The sequence below is a fragment of the Pinus tabuliformis genome, chromosome 4_1, assembly GCF_031772625.1.
Source record: "Pinus tabuliformis cultivar Carrire ecotype Pingquan chromosome 4_1, CPIR1, whole genome shotgun sequence".
In the NCBI taxonomy this organism is placed as follows: Eukaryota; Viridiplantae; Streptophyta; class Pinopsida; order Pinales; family Pinaceae; genus Pinus; species Pinus tabuliformis.
In genome coordinates, this window is record NC_142303.1 from 597544343 (window position 1) to 597549658 (window position 5316).

Below are 5316 nucleotides of genomic sequence, written 5' to 3' on the forward strand. Positions count from 1 at the left end.
ACATCCTCACCATATTTCGAGTCGATACTTTAGAGACATGATTCATCCACACCATAATTTGGGTCAGTACTTCAGACTTATGGTATAACCTCACCATAATTTGGATCAGTACTTCAGACACATGGTGTATCATTTATCATCAACTAGTCATCATAATTTGGGTCAAAACTTGACATATGGCATCTGGAATAGTCTTTGGTTCACCATCATTTGAGTCAATGTCTTGACACATGGTGAATCGCCAAAGGTCACACTCTTATCAAAGTAGTTTGGGGCCATATGCTAAATGAGCTTGATGTTCCAGGGCCATTCTTCCAAATTCGAGTCATATATGACACATGAAGAATGCCAGCCCTTTGCAGTACCATTCTCCCCAATTCGGGTCAATGTATTAGACACAAGGATAATCTCCCTAATTCTAGTCAAAGTAAATGACACGGGGATAATGTCAGTCCACAATGTCATTACATCAGCAATCCCTCTTAATGAGAGAGGCATTCTCAACAAGTCCAAGCTTGTCCTTGAAGCATAAATACTTTACTCAGGGATAGAGGATTTATTAGCAATGTGTTATACTATAGAATAATATTGAAGCCATTCTGCTTCTTTCTGTACCATGTCTTAGTACTGAATCTCATGGTGCTTCGACTTGTCATCATGGTCGTCACTTGCACCTAATCAAGAAAATCCTACAAGTAGCCTCTGAAGCCAAACTACTTCTCAACTAGCTAATCTAGTTCTAATATATGTGACCACTACAATACTGAGTGCAACAAATATTTGTTTCATGCTTATAATCATAATGGAGCCCAAACTGAAACAATATCTTGATGAACTCTTTATGTCTTTAACACTCTCTACCCAATCTAAATCTGCAATTGTACTTCACTGTTTGAGACAAATCTCAAAAGATAACTGACTTTTCCATGACCAAATGTACCACGCTGGTATACCAACGCTTTTATTGAGTTTCTCACCACAATTGTTTCCCTATCACCCTAACTAGGTGCTCCCTCTCACACTAAGACATCATGTTGTGGTAATTATGTCATTGTGGCCTCTGAATATATAAGCTATCTAGCCTGACAATGTCAATGATAGTCAATAATTTTGAACTTAGAGATCTAATCCCGCTAAAACTAATACGTGGGTCTCTGACTTCTCCCAAAGGCAATTCTTTCTACCACAATTACTCCCTTTGACATGAGTCTTCCAGCTTCCATCAGGGACAAATCAAATGAAATAAACCAATCCCAATGTGTCTGCTTGTAGCAGCCTTCTTTAATCACAAGACTTCTGCTCATGTACCTCAAAGCCCTGAGGTAGCTTCATGTACACTTCCTTCTGAGAATAGTCTTTGCACCCACCTAGTACATTTTCAAAGCAATGACAATAATTTTAATAGAAGTGTCCCTTACAACAAGAGAAAGTATTTTGTCATGATCCTCTCCCTCTTACTAGGAGAACCTTCTATTCTCAATTCTACATTGTCAACTTTTTGCATTCCAGATCTTAAAGACTCATTTAGAAGTTACCACTGATTTCCCATCAACACAAATCCATGTATACTTCAAACTTTTTGATATGCCTGCTCCCTCTGAGCTTGGATCTCATTTAGTACAATATCTCTCAACACAAGCTCTGCTTTGTTCTACCATTCTTTTCATCTACTGCCAAAGCCTTAGAAGTATTCATTATGTACATGCAATCCTCACTAGGAGGCCATGTAAGAACAATTACAACCAAGAAAAGAATTAAAAATAAGAGATTAATTAATAGTAAATCAACAATAGTAATAATCAATTAAGAGAGATATAAAATGCTTATCTTTTGAGGATTATAGGGGAATGTCAGCACCCTCTTGATCTTAGCCCCCTTGAATCCAATTTTACAACTTATTCATCCTTGAATCATCATGATGTCATTCCCTCCTTGCTAGGGTTAGGGTTCCTTCTTTTAGTGGAAGCATTTATCTAAGTTTAATCCTAGGAATCTGTGCATAAACACTAGTCTTTTCTTATCAAAACCTATTTTTCTTGTTAGGGTTTACAAACCCTAGATTAAAAAATGTCCAAAACCCTTTAACACATGTCATGATATTTGTCATTGTCATCGAATAGGAAAATGTGTCAAGATCAATGATCTTCCAATGCGATGACAGATCTACATCATAAATGATATTTTTCACAAATCAGTTATACATCAGATTTGACTTGTTCAACCCAAGAGAATCACTCATTTTTCTTAAGAGAACTTCAGCCTTCAATCTTGAATAGGAACTTGACCTCATAATCCTATCATGTCCAATGAACCCATTTCATCAAGGTATGCTTTCTTATTTTGGATATGAACTTCCTAGAGAATAGACTTCAAGACTAGGGAAACATACATTGTCATCAATATAACACAATATTTATGCAATATTTTCAACATCCACCATCTTCAAATATTCAGTACTATGTGTGTTTTTGTTTTGTTTTGAAGACATACTAGACCTTGCACCTTCAACACTTTACACACAAGTCATAATCCATATCATATCAAGATGGATTACATACCACACATCAATAGGTGTATGCATAAGTGTTCTTCATATAATGCATATGATTTGTAAGGTTGTATTTTATTGACACAATTTTCAGGTTAAGGATCAATAGTGTGATTTTGTGAATAGTTCCAAAGAATATTATGATTCAAGCATTCAGACCCATACTTGGTAAGAACCCCTTTTATGATGACAATAGATCTTCAAACAAAGTTATAATGAAGATACATACCTTTCATTTCAAAGGTTCTAGGAGGCATCAACCTTCAAACATAGCTTTCAAACATTTCAAATTGTAGTATGCTTTGCATGGAAACTCTTTCAAACTAGGATCCAAATAATTGACTTCAAGAAATTCTTCAATCTTGACCATTATGAAATGCCAATGCTACTTCAAGTATTTTGGAGAGAGTCCTCTTTCTAAGGTAAAGATCTTGATTTTGTGCAAAAGAAATTCGATAGAATACAAAAGACATATTTTGAACTCTTTCTCAGATCGACCTTACCATAAAGCTTTAGTGAATTACCGAGAAACCTTTCAACCTTCCATAGTGGGTTGAATTAGAGACCCGTTACGGTTCTTCCAAATATTTTCTTCCTATCTTCGCATAGAATAGAAAATGCACCTTTGGATGAGGTTTCAGCGATTCCTCGTTTTTACAAATTACCAATATGAACAGATCCAACTATGGAATTCGTTTTGAGACTTGATTTTGAGATAGGTAGTCAATGAATCTCAAATTAGACAAGTTTCCTTTTGTCAACATGGTGACATGGCGGATTTCTGCTATGCCAACAAGGGTAATTAACCCGATCGCAAGCCCCAATTAGACCTCCTTTCGTTTGGAATGGCTAGTTCCAACGGGTTTTAAGGGACCCCGTAAACTGTTAAATGAGTTGAAAGATGGCTTCTGAGAAGAAGGCTTCAATTAAATCAACAACATTAAAACAACTAACCATTATGTATTAAATCCTATCTACACTACTTCTAACTACTCTAGTCTAGTTCTAACTATTCTAATCTATCTTGCAAGAGCATGATGAAAGAGGTTAAACATCATATATGAATCCCAAGTCTAAATGAATCAATTACTGGTTCACATAAGAACAAGGCTGCATCAATTCTAAATTGCAATCCAATCACTCATACAGGAATACACATTCCTGTTATGAAATTAGAGCTTGCAACTAATGTTTAACATAGTTTCAAATCAGGGACTGCTCATGAATTAACTATGATGAAGAATCACATTCAAACAACCAAAGCTAATCATAATTGTAAGTCATCAATGGGCACAAACACAAATCACATTCACATTTATGCTCTCAACAACATCCTGATTCTTAACATATAAAGAAGAGGAAAATCAATCTTAGAAAAGGCTCCTTCTCTGACCCAAACAATCTTCCTTACTCACAATAAACAAAAGCTGTTCTGCCAAACGAAAAAGCCCCCATATCTTCTCCGGAGGGAATATTTATGCCCCTGGAAATGACTCTCGGTCTTCCCTTTTCACCCTTTGCCTTCCCTCTCCTTCCTTCATTATACCAATCAGAAGAAACAGAGGAAGACAGTTGATGTCACTGTTGACACGTAGAGGGCATTTCCTGTCATTAGAGCGCTTCATTTCCTGGGAACTGAATGGTTATTGATTAGAGAGGATGACTGTGTGTCATCTCTTCATGATGCAATCTGGGGCGGTTTCGCTTTAGGAATACATAGGCAACACCTGGACATATGACCGCCACGCCATAGAGCCCAATCTTCAAATAAACATATCCACAAGGGTAAACTCTTCAGATCTGCGCATGCATCTTTTATTTGGAGTCAAACTTGAAGCTTATGCATCCATCCTTAGGTTTCGCTTGCCTTCTCTCGGTCCTCACCTGCAGAGATGGCCAACATCAGTTACACATATATAGATATGATAAAAAATGCTTAAAACACAAATTTTTGCATTCATGAAGCATTTATAACATCAAGAGCAACAATCGCGAAAGAATCGGCCCCTGGTCTTTAATCTACGCATTGATTTGGTCTTGTAGGTGAAAATCCGATTTACATTGAAAGTCCTCGCAAACACAGGGCTGCATCCAAAATCCAGACTTGAAATACTATAGGTTGGAACCTATACCCTATCGGGTCCGCCATATCATATTGCATCACTTTATTGGGCTTTCCCTTTGAAAAACCGCGACTATGGCATTGTATCGAATACATAGGAAAATACGGGAAAAACCCGTGTTCGGTCGTACAACGGATTTCCAAAATTATATATCAGAGCCTATAATCATCAGTGGGTCCGCTGTATGGTGTCGCACCTTATGCATGAGCGCTAAACCCCATCTATAGCGATTTGCGATGGGGAAAGGGCAGACTCGATAGCATATATATTACGTTTAATCGGATCGGCGGGTCCGCCATATCGCACACTGTAATATGCTCAGGCCTAGGTCCTTGCTGATTGTGATATGCGATTGGTTCCAAACCCGATAATGTATATGTCGCGGTTGATAATATTGGTGCGTCCGCCTTGTAAACCTTCCCTTTGAAAAAGCCTGATTTCCATGCTTTTTTTTCCGAAAACACAAGGGTATATGGGAAAACCCACGGCCGACCATATAGGCCGGATTTGAGATATTATATGCCAGGTTCTATAATCATCGGCGGGTTCGGGGTATAACGATGTGCCTTATATATATAGGCTCGGGGCCCCGCCGATTGTGATATGCGATGGGGGCTTCTGGACCCGAAATATATGAATTCTGGT